At 40.2% G+C, this 11,228-nt stretch overlaps 2 long non-coding RNA genes across 2 annotated transcripts in view; one reads left to right on the top strand and one right to left on the bottom strand.

Moving 5' to 3' along the window:
* Window positions 1-675: 675 nt before the first annotated feature.
* LOC122887142 lies at window positions 676-1,714 on the top strand. The gene is made up of 3 exons (XR_006380481.1): window positions 676-1,052; window positions 1,153-1,368; window positions 1,489-1,714. It is a non-coding gene; the product is annotated as an uncharacterized LOC122887142 (long non-coding RNA).
* Window positions 1,715-9,526: 7,812 nt separating this feature from the next.
* The window catches only part of LOC122887141, a 73,282-nt gene continuing 71,580 nt past the window's right edge, over window positions 9,527-11,228 (bottom strand). The window contains exon 3 of the long non-coding RNA XR_006380480.1: window positions 9,527-10,458. This is a non-coding gene — a long non-coding RNA (uncharacterized LOC122887141). The remainder of the gene's footprint in view (window positions 10,459-11,228) is intronic.

The raw sequence follows: 11,228 nt of genomic DNA, 5'->3' as shown, positions 1-11,228 counted from the left end.
CTGAAAAACTACAAAGGATCTTTAGACAGCACGATGTTCCTGTCTTCTTTAAACCAGGCAACACTTTAAGACAGAAACTCGTTCACCCTAAGGACAGGTTACCCACACAGAAACAGAGCAATGTTGTCTACTCCATTCAGTGCAGTGAGGAAAACTGCAAAGAACGGTACATAGGCGAAACCAAACAGCCACTTCACAAAAGACTTTATCAGCACAGACGACACGCTAACTCAGGATTACAGAGCGCCGTGCATTTGCATTTAAAAGCTACAAACCACACATTTGAAGACAGCGAGGTGAAGATTCTTAGTAGAGAGAAGAGTTGGTTTGAACGGGGCGTCAAGGAAGCCATTTTTGTGAAGAAAGAGAACCCCTCTTTGAACAGAAATGGTGGTCTGAGATTTAATCTGCCCAAAGTCTATCAGAGTGTATTATCACCTTGGTCACGCCTATCACATGCTAATCAGGCACTTAGCAGTGATGAAGTAGATGCAGCCAGAGAACAATAGGCCTGATTACTGATTACTGGGCCATCTTGAAACTATTAGGTCAGTTTCAGGTGAAACTAGCTATTTACAGATACTCAGGCAGATTCCTTCCTGAGGGCAGGGCTTATGTAACTCAGAGTAGTTTAAATTTCCAGTTCCCGTCCAATTTTTTCACAATTGAGAATGACTTCCGGATGGGAGCCGAAACGTCTTGATTCTGAAAACAGTGTCCAGATGACTACGACTGAAACCTTTTCTACGATCTTTTGAATATGTTTTTGGCTATCAACCTCCCCTATTCCCATCCCAGGAAGCCAAGGTTGCTGTTCACTCCATCCAGAACCATCTGCACCACTGTCAGTGGACGTGGAGGAAGGCTCGTGCTGCCCTTCACCGTGCTTCCACCAGGGCTCAGTCCCAAGTCAACCGCTGGCTACAGCTTACACCCCAGGTCGAAGGGTATGGCTTTCCTCTAAGGATCTTCCATTGAAGGTGGAGTCGAAAAAGTTAGCTCCTCGATTCATTGGCCTGTTTGAAATTGACCGTGTTATCAACCCGTATGCTGTACGTCTCAAACTTCCCACCTCTCTGAAGATTCATCCCACCTTTCATGTATCTTTGATTAAACCTGTATGCTTTGGTTCCTTGTCCCCTCCTATTTCAGCCCCTCCACCAACCCGGATAATTGATGACCATCCTGCCTATACGTTTCGGCATCTTTTGGATGTGTGCCGCCGTGGCCGCGGCTTGCAATACTTGGTGGATTGGGAGAGATAAGGGCCTGAGGAGCGCCTTTGGGTGTCCCTTTCTCTGATACTAGATCCCACTCTCATTTGTGACAAGCCAGGTCGGGCTCCTGTTGACGCCCATAGAGGAAGGGGTACTGTTACACTTGCCCCAGGGACGTCAGTGTTCGCTATGTTCCGGCCGTAATTCTTGTATTTTTTGCTATCACCTTCTGTTTGACCTGTTATTAACTCTGTTCTCCATCTCCTCACAGTCCTGCCATCCCTGACTTCGGCCTCTGTTCCTTCCACTGCTTGGACTCCTGCAACTTTGCCTCCTGAACTACTCCACTTCAGTTTCCTGCTCACTTGGCTTTTCTCATGAAAATTCCCATGGACCCCTCAACGCTTCTCTGGCTCTGTTTGGCTCCAAACCCTGGCTCTCCCCTCTCCCTACATCACCATCTGCTGAGTTTATTTCTAATAAATACTTTAAATCTGCTTCTTGGCCTCCTGTCTGTGTCTGCTCCTGGGTTCACTAGTTCTTAGCGCCATAACAGCGTCATTAACACAACAAAGTCAGATGGGGCAAGAAATGCCAAATGGGTTAATTTCTCCATTTGCCTTCATTTTCCAATCAAATTTGGCTAAAACCTGTCTGATCATCTGACTTCTTTTTAGCTATTTCATCACATTCCCAGATCTTGGCAGTTAATTTGGTGAATACAATGTTATCATAACCAGTATTGGACAGTAACGCATTAATGTAATGTGTTACAGTAATGTGATTACTTTTCTCAGTAACAATTGATTGAATGAATTACAATTAGTAATTTAGTAATAACATTACAGAGGCTAATTCCAGTGATGCTTCAGTACTTTGACATTTTGGATGTTGGTGTCTTTTATGTCTTACCAGGAGTTGTGATGTCGTCCTAGCTGGCTTGCTAACATTATCTTCCGATAAGCCTACATTCAGGTTTTGTTTAGAGTTGGAGGGTGTTTGTACCCCACATGAGTATGGGACTTCTGGTGTGCGGTCAACGTGGCTAACATTAAGCTAGCTCTCGAAAACCGTAGGCAGACTGCCTGTTAAACCACAATGTCGTGTTTTTCTTTTTTTACACGTTAAATGCAGAAGATGTGATGTCTGGGTGTGAAGGATTTGGAGCTGGGAAAAGGCACCTTTGACAAACTGGGCTGAGTAATGGAAAGTAATCTAACATGTAATGTAACTAGAATTGTTTTCGCTGATGAGTAATTAGTAAAATAATGTAATTTCTTTTTCAAAGTAATGGGTAATTGATGACATTTTTCAAGTAACTTGCCCAACACTCATTATTACAGATAGGAATGATGGACAAAACTACGAAAATAAGTTTTAAATAAGTTATAATACAGCAGAATTATCCTTTAAATTACAACAGTCGTGACACAACTCAATTACTTCATTAATCCAAAAATATCTGCTTTGTCCAATTGACTTGCAATTAAGAAATATAGTGCTGAGATGTTTTCTTTATTTCAACTCATGCAGGAAAAAACAAAAACTACTGAACTAAATATCAATTTCATACTTGTTCGTGTACAAGCACTGTTTTCATGGATTAGACTGTGCCTATGTTCCTGTATATCTTCAATGTGTGTGTGTGTATGTGTGTGTGTGTGTGTCAGCACAGGTAGTTTGTCTCCCCTGTGGAATGGTCTTCGTAGCAGAGCTGTCGTCTGTTTTACGAGGTGCCCATTAAGGAGCTCACATGGATAATGCTGATTGCATGGTGCGCTGCCAGGATATGCTGTAGTGTGTGTGTGTGCTTGTGTGTGTGCAGCTATACAGGGTTTCTAACTATACAGTATCTATATTTGTGCATCAATCTAAGTGTATGTTTGCATATTTGTGTGTAAATTTATCACAGGACACGTGAACAAATTTGCTAGTGTGTGTGTACTGTATGTGTAAAGTTTGGGATAAATGTACACAGTTGGTGTGTCTTGCAAGTGTGTGTGTGTCATGGTTAATGTTGATTGTGTCGGGGCACAGCAAGGTGCTGACAGTGCCGCGTCTGCTGAATGACGGAGATGATGTTAACAAGCACAGGGAGGCGGTCACCACCCCCCTGTTTACAATGTGGGGGTGCTAAAGCTGTCGAGACCATAACTACCGTACGCTGCTGTGTGTGTGTGTGTGTGAGTGTGTGCACTAATACCTCCTTGTCCTCCACCTCTTTGTTGTCACACTCCTCATCTCCAGATCGCTGCAGAGCGGCTTGCCTGGCACTCCAGCTGAGAGAGACAGAGAAAGAGAGAGAGAGACAGAGAGAGAGAGATATCTTTTCAGTAAAGAAGCCCATAAGCCTACATGCTAGAGGAATAGATGAATAACAAGACACAGATGAGCACATGTACACAGTAGCAATGATAATTAGAGCTAAGAACGTTTGTGTATGTTGTCTGTGTGTCTGGGAAGCCACAGTGTCTCAGCTATAGTGCTGCAAATACTGATTATTCTCATCATTAAATAACCTATTATTATTCTAATTAATCAATAATCTTTAAAAATTAGTGGAAAAAATTGTGAAAAATACCCATACAGTTTCCCAGAACCAAGTTGATGTCTTCAAATTGCTTGGTTTGTCTGACCAATAGATTCATTTTACTTTGCTCAGCATCAACTCAAATCCAAAATAAACAAAAATCTAACAGCCCAAATCCCAAAGATATTCACGTTCACAATGATATAAAAGCTGCAAATCCTCACATTTGCAAGTTGGACACTGAAAATGTTTGGTATTTTATCTTGATAAGTTATTTAAAAGATTAATCGATTATCAAAAATGTGGTTGATTGACTCTTCAATTGATTAATTAATTAATCGTTTCAACACTACTTGGCTGCAAATGAATGAATTAAATTCCACTAGAGCTTTAAAGATCCCCTCCAGACACGTTTTAAGACATGTTAAAATACTATGCTTTGAATAATAATGTATGTCTAATATGGTTTAGCCACAAAAAAGTTCATTATCCTGTTACAAATTCTTAAAATGACATGCCCCCAATTGAAAAATCCAGAATCTATGAATATGTTTCAGTGGTTCAACTGCTCAGTCCATTCCATTCTCAGTATATATCTGCTGGATTTTTAAACTTTCCACATCACACTTGTTGCACGATTTGCTTCCAAACTCGTTGTGATGTCACAAATTATTTTTGTACAGACACTTCTTAAACTCAGATTTAAAGTGAGCACATGCAGAGAAACTTTCCCCCTTCAGTGGATGAATGTGAAAACATCCTTCTAGTGTCAAACTCTGCACTTACAGAAGCTCAAACATCCAAGTGAAGTAACAATGAGCATGATAAAAAGCCTTCATAAAGATATTGGGCCTCATTCATGAAACATTTGTAAATACAGATTTACTTTTATTTTCACTTGTGCATTCAGTGTACATGTGGATTCAGCAGCAAACACAGTGATGCAATGGTGCCCACCTGCCAAGCTGTGGGCACTACAGCTTAATCATCCATCCATCTATCCATAATTGAACGTGCATCCAATTTTTTTCAACATTACTGAAAAAATGTAAAGAAATTTGAGAATGAGGCTCATTCTCTCTGTGTTTAATCCCTCTGCAAACTGAAACAGCAGCAACAAACCTACAGTTAAAATATCAGATAGCGCTGAATCATTGGAAGCCTGATCCAAAATGTATGCAGCTGTATAAATCATAATCCTATCAAAAAACATATTTTTCAAAGCCCATTATGGCAAATATCATATGTTTACTTCAATGTTCAGAAAATTATGGATGGAGACAGATCTTTGACAGTTTGCATAGAAAACGTATGCAATCTGTCAAGAATGCCCACAGCCAGCAGCCACACAACATTATTTTAAGATGGAGGGCTTAGAGACTTTTGCTACAGAGGTTTCATTGTTTTGGTTGCATTTCAGCATCCTGTAACATGGAATAATATTACCAGATTAAAGAGAAGAAACTATCTGATGTGATACGGAATCTTTGGACACATCTGTTTGCATTATGGTTATTTTCAATACAGAAAGGAGCACTTTTTCATTAAAATCTAGCTTATACGACTTCCCCACTTCCATTTATCAAAATATTAGCATAATGGCCTGCATCAGTCACTTGCTATTCTGGCTTAACTTTCAGTCTTTTGGAATTCAATAGTTGTTACTTGGAGTAAAACAGCAAGATACAAGGCCCTTAATGGGTCCAAGTTAAAAGCTTGGCTCTTGTAGAGCACCAGAAGTTAAAAGCTTACACAGAGTTATCATAATAGGCCACCCTCAACGTCAGCCAAGTCATCTTTTTGAAGCGAGCGTAATTTCCCATGATGATGATGATGATCGGCCGGACAACATGCTCAGAAACAATTAGCGCTGGTCGCTGAAGTGGACACTTTCCGCCAGTCAGGCATCGAGGGCCAGGGCATAAATAAGTCCCCTTGTCAGCCATTGCCAAGAGACAGCTAATGACTCTCATTAATATGCAAAATAGCAGCCATTTTTCTCTCCGTGTGTGTGTGTGTGTGTGTGTGTGTGTGTGGTTCCTCTTTTTGCGCAGCTTGGTCCATCCAGTACAAAGTGACCAGCTCAAGAAAATTTCTAATTGCAAGTCAATTATGTCATAGAGCCCGTTTAGATGTTCATTTGTATGCAAATTTAGACGCTGCTGGGAGAGGAAAGGGGAGCTGGCGTCAGACAACATGGAGGGCAGAAATACTCACTGAACGGTGACCCACACACAGGGTGGCCAGAGCCTGCATGACATGATTCATCATTATTTTGTGTGCGCAAATACTGAACACTTGAAGGCCTTTTGGTCATGTAATGGGAGTCTAAGTGGCTGAAAAGTTAAATTAAATTCAATTTTAAAAACAAAAATGTTGAAAGTCACATCTAAATTCAAAAATAACCTGTCGGGTGGCAGAGGGTGTTCAATGCTACTCATTTAAAGGGATGATTGTTTATTTCTTCTTGCCTAAAAATAGATGAGAAGATCAATATCACTTTCATGTCTGAATATGAAACTACAGCCAGCAGGCAATTAGCTTAGCTCTGCATAAAGACGGGAAGCAGGGGGGAAACAGCTAGGCTGGCTCTGTCCATATGTATGGTATAGTGTATCAAGGCCTTTAGAACACAAGAGGAAAAAACAACGTGCGCATCAGTGCGAACTGTGGTTTGCCTGACTTGCCTGAGTAACTTCTTGCTGTCAGAAGGCAAGAACCATCTCTTTATGCACAGTTCAGAGGTCTTGGGGCAATTATTTGGTGCCATCACACATTTGGCATTGTTCTCATCTGCCCGAATGAGCTGAATTGAAGGCGCAAATGCTGAGGAGTTCAAATTAACAGCTCCAAACATGTTATTTATAAAACACTTTCGAACACTTTTTTTTTTCTTTGGCTGAATGTGAAGATTTTTAAGAAATATTTTATTTTTCTTTCAGTAAATGAGATATTTTCCTGCCTAGCAATTTGTTTTTTTTAAGCAATAGCTAAAACTGTTTAACAAGTGACAATTCAATACCAGTATGAGTGATGACTTTCATTTTTTGAAAAGGCTACTTTCTTTGCCCTGTTCCCTAACATTATCAGGTTTCTTTAAGTGTAAACTAAACATGAATTTGGCCCAGTGTTTTGCCAAAAATACGATTAATTTATCAGTCAACCTCAACAATAATGGAACACAAGCTTATTTTAATTTTGTAGTTTATTTGTTTTCCTCCAAGTTATGATTTAAGGGGTCAACATCACAAGACTTTTTTACAGAGGAAATGTTGACGCGTCACAGTAGGAAAAGCAAAGTCACTGTCACTGTCATGGCTTACTGGGACATTTGAATAGAACGGAGCCATCATTAATGTTATTAGTAACACCTGTGCTTTTCCTGCTACAACAAGTCAAAATGTTTGCAGTGAAAAAGATGCAACTGAACAAAATCTCCTAATTATCTTTTTTTGGGTTGTTGTGTGGTATTTGTATGTTTTCCTTGGTTTAACTCACCTCATGTGCTTACCTGCACAGATGGTACATTCCACTTTGGGGGGGGGCTGAGAAAAAGCATGCATGCATTTGCCTTTTTTTCATGTCAAATATCCCGAAATATTACAAGGACTTGGTGTCTTACGAGAGCTTCTGAGAATACAGACCACGATGTGAAACTAACAATAAAGATAATAATAATTAATGTAAAGTTGAAATCATATCATAAATTCAAATGGAGAACTTCCTACATTAAAGTAGTATCTGATTTATTAATTATAGTATTGACCTGTTGTGAAATAATATGAGTGTATGCTGTTGAACCAACTATGAACAGATGGCCAATATTGGTCTGAAATAGTGATAAATAATAAGCTTTTCTTCAGCAATGAAGCCCCAAAACTTTGGGACTGAGTCAAATTCCCAATCCTAAAGTATCTCCAGCTCTTATTCAGTGCAAGCAGTGAATTCACAGTGTGGAATGGAGAGCTCATCATTTCATCAAGCTATCATCCTGAAGATACATACCCGTGGTTTAGCAGAGTGGGCCCGTCCCAGTATATGAATCCCAGATCCATCATCCTGCTGTGATCTGATCTGATCCTCTCTGCTGTTGATTAGACGCTTACTGGAGCGAGGAGCTAAGACATCAATATTGGGTGGTGGTGGTGGGGGGGAGTAAGGGAGAAGGGAAGGAAATGTTAGGACGTGAAGGAGGAGGAGGAGGGTGAGAGAAGGAGGAGAGAAAAGGATGACACCCTCTAGTGGATGAGGCATATATATATTTCTACTTGTTTGTTTGCACCTGTAACTGTATCTCCTTCTATGCAAACATGCCTCCTTATGTATGTATATGTGTGTGTGTGTGTGTGTCTGTGTGTCTGTGTGTGTGCCCACCGTCTCCGCTTCATCAATAGCGGTAGAATATGCTGGTGACATTGAGCAGTCATTACAGCAGCCATCAGCAGTTAATGAACGGATGGAGTCCACAGCAATCCCACTAAATTAATTATCACTGTATTGGACTTGACGGTGCAGATTAATAATTGGTTTGTCACACAGATATTTTGGATGATTAATATGGGTATTGATTAAGAAGAGGAGGTGGTGATGAGTGTGTGTGCGTTGATAGGGGTGATATGAGGAAAAGTGCGCACACCACCAGCGGGCTACAGGAAGTCAGTGGGTGGTCACTGAAGAGACTGATCAGGGCAGTGGAGAGAAAATCACTGCAGCCCAACTTAATCAAAGCTGTGGTTTGTGTCCTGGCATGGACCTGGTCCTGAGATGGAGGAGCAAGTTGTTTGCAGAGTTGTAAAACCCTGACTCAGAGGAGGACAAAGTGCTGTGCAGTTTCTTGACAAGCATTCAGACTGGACTTCCTGCTTTATATTTTATCCTTTTACTGATAGCTGTAGCAACACACTCATGCATATTGAGTATTTTGCTTTTTTCTTCTTGTTTAAAATATTTTTTGGGCCATGTTTATGCATTTATTAGACAGTGCCAGAGAGAGATGCCACAAAGGTCCCCAGCCGGACTGGAACAGGGGATGTTGCGGATCATGGGCAGCACATTAACCCCTTAGCAACAAATAGCAACTTTGATGAAAGTGATTGAAAATTAGCCACCACGTTTTCAGAGTTATCAGTAAGTGGCTGCTTAAACAAATGAAATATGTTTTCTTATAAAATGGTGACACAGTTGTGCAGTGGTGAGCTCTGTCCCCACACAGCAAAAAGGTCATGGGTTTGAATCCACCAGCCAGCTGGGGCCTTTCTGTGTACAGCTGCCATTTTCTGTTTATGCCTGCATGTTTATTTTTTTTTCTGAATGCAGCTTCGGCCCCCTTCCACTCTGCAAAAAAAAATGGCTGTAAATAACGGATGGATGGATGGGAAAAACAAATTACAGATATTGATATGTAAATCGGTAAAAAAAAAAAAAAAAAGATGGAATACAACATTATGTGTTTTTGGCCAATACAGCTGACTCTCAGAGGAGACATAATCTTGTCTATCTACTGAGCTCAGATTCATTGCTATTGATCAGCCATGTACTGGATATATAGATCCACCAAGTATATAGATAAGCCATTTATTATGGGAGATCTTGGTCCACATGTATAGATTCACTATGTGAGCATATAGATCTACCGCAGACAGGTTTACTGCACATTATCTACATCTGTACTGTTTCCGAGAAACTATTTGTAAAATTTACATTTCCTTCTTTTTTTCTGCCATCAGGTGTTAGACAATGAACAGAATGCAGGGAACTGCTTTGAGGCAAGGCACCCATGATATTTTTTTATTGTTAATACATACCGGGACAAAAACATGTGTAAAGTTGTGGATTTCAGCTTTAGAGGTTGATTTGATGGAGGGTTTAAAAGATGAGGCTTTCATTCTTATTTTGATAAAACGCCATAATAAAACTTTTCTCTTCCCCAAAATCTGTTTGCTCAATCTGAGCAAATATGCCACTTTGAAAAATACAAGCATAACAAAAAAGATAACAAAATAAAAAGGTATGATGCATTCATACAATCCCAAGTGTAAAACCAAAATGCCTTTATCACAGAGGATTATTGTCTCAGAATTGGACTTCAGGAGTTGAAATTATCAGCACTGAATGCTTCTTAGTCACAAATGGATTGAAGTTATCTTTCCTTTTTCTCGGAGGAAGTGGGATTAAAATAACATCCAGTATAGAGTTATCATTATATTCACCATGTCCCCCTCCCCAAAACACCCTCTAACATTATCCTAACATTATCCTATGCTCCCACCTCTTCTCCTTTTTCAATTTACACACACACAAAACATGTTACTGTGATACATCCATCCAGACGTCATCGGCCACCCATCGTCATCATCAGCATCTGTGGAGATGATAAAGTGACGCTAGGCTTCGTTTCAACAGAGACAGGGAGAGGAGGCCTCCCTCTCAGATTAAAGAAAGCCTCGATTTCCGCAGGGACAATAGGGAGGAATTACCATATGAATATGACCACGGCACCCCGGCCTCTTAAGACCATCAATCTCCCCACGCTGAGCGCTGCGATGCCGATAACCCCCTGGATATCCCCTCTTAACCTCAATTTCTCAGGATGTATTAAGAGATGGTTTCCACAGAGAGGAGGGGAGAGGAGAGGGAGTCAGGAAGGAGGAAGGCTGTTTGGGTTGGACCGGCAGGCGCTGCCATCTTTCTCTGCACACCCTCCACCCCAACCTGAAACAAGTTATAACGAAATCAATCTTGTCCCAGAGGGAAAAATATGGCAGCTAAGTGAATTTTACATGAAGATCCTCCCTCTAATTAGCCTCTTTTCTCCTGTATCACAACATCTATCAGTCGGGAGAGTTGTGTGATGAGGGGGGTGGGAGTGTAAACTGTATGTATGTATTACTATGTGAAACTTATGGTGGTATGGAGATGACGACGGTTTGATGTCAGTATTACTTCTGCTGTGCATTGAAAAGAGCAACATGCTTTCTTTATTAAAAATAGTTCCTGTGCTAGAATGAAAAAATGCAAAACAATGATGTATTTAAAGCTGCATTATTCAATATAACAATTTCAATATGGAAAATGTTCAGAAACCAGCTTGTTCAACTTGAGACTGAAATATAGTGTTTTGATCAAAAGCCAGAATTGGACAAAACAACAACCAGGGATTGTGGGTCATAAACTACCGAATCACTATTAAAGATTGCATTGTTCAAGATTGTTTGAATGTTTTATCTCGGTTCCACACATTACTCAACAAAAATCCTGACATTTTTACGGGCTGCACCAGCATCAAGAACCCCAGAAAATGTTATGCATGCAATAATATGCAGAGCTGCTACCTGTGTCATTACTGTGAAATCAGGACCTGAATGTGTTTCTGGTAACAGTTTCAAACAGTTTAAGAGTTAAATTTTTTTTTTGTTTTTTGTTTTTTTTTACATAAATGTGATTTGTTATTGGAGAATACGATTATGTGTTTGGTGTAATGT

This window comes from Siniperca chuatsi, linkage group LG13, assembly GCF_020085105.1.
Source record: "Siniperca chuatsi isolate FFG_IHB_CAS linkage group LG13, ASM2008510v1, whole genome shotgun sequence".
In the NCBI taxonomy this organism is placed as follows: domain Eukaryota; kingdom Metazoa; phylum Chordata; class Actinopteri; order Centrarchiformes; family Sinipercidae; genus Siniperca; species Siniperca chuatsi.
The sequence above is the reverse complement of the archived record's forward strand: the minus strand, read 5'-3'. Positions and strand labels throughout refer to the sequence as shown.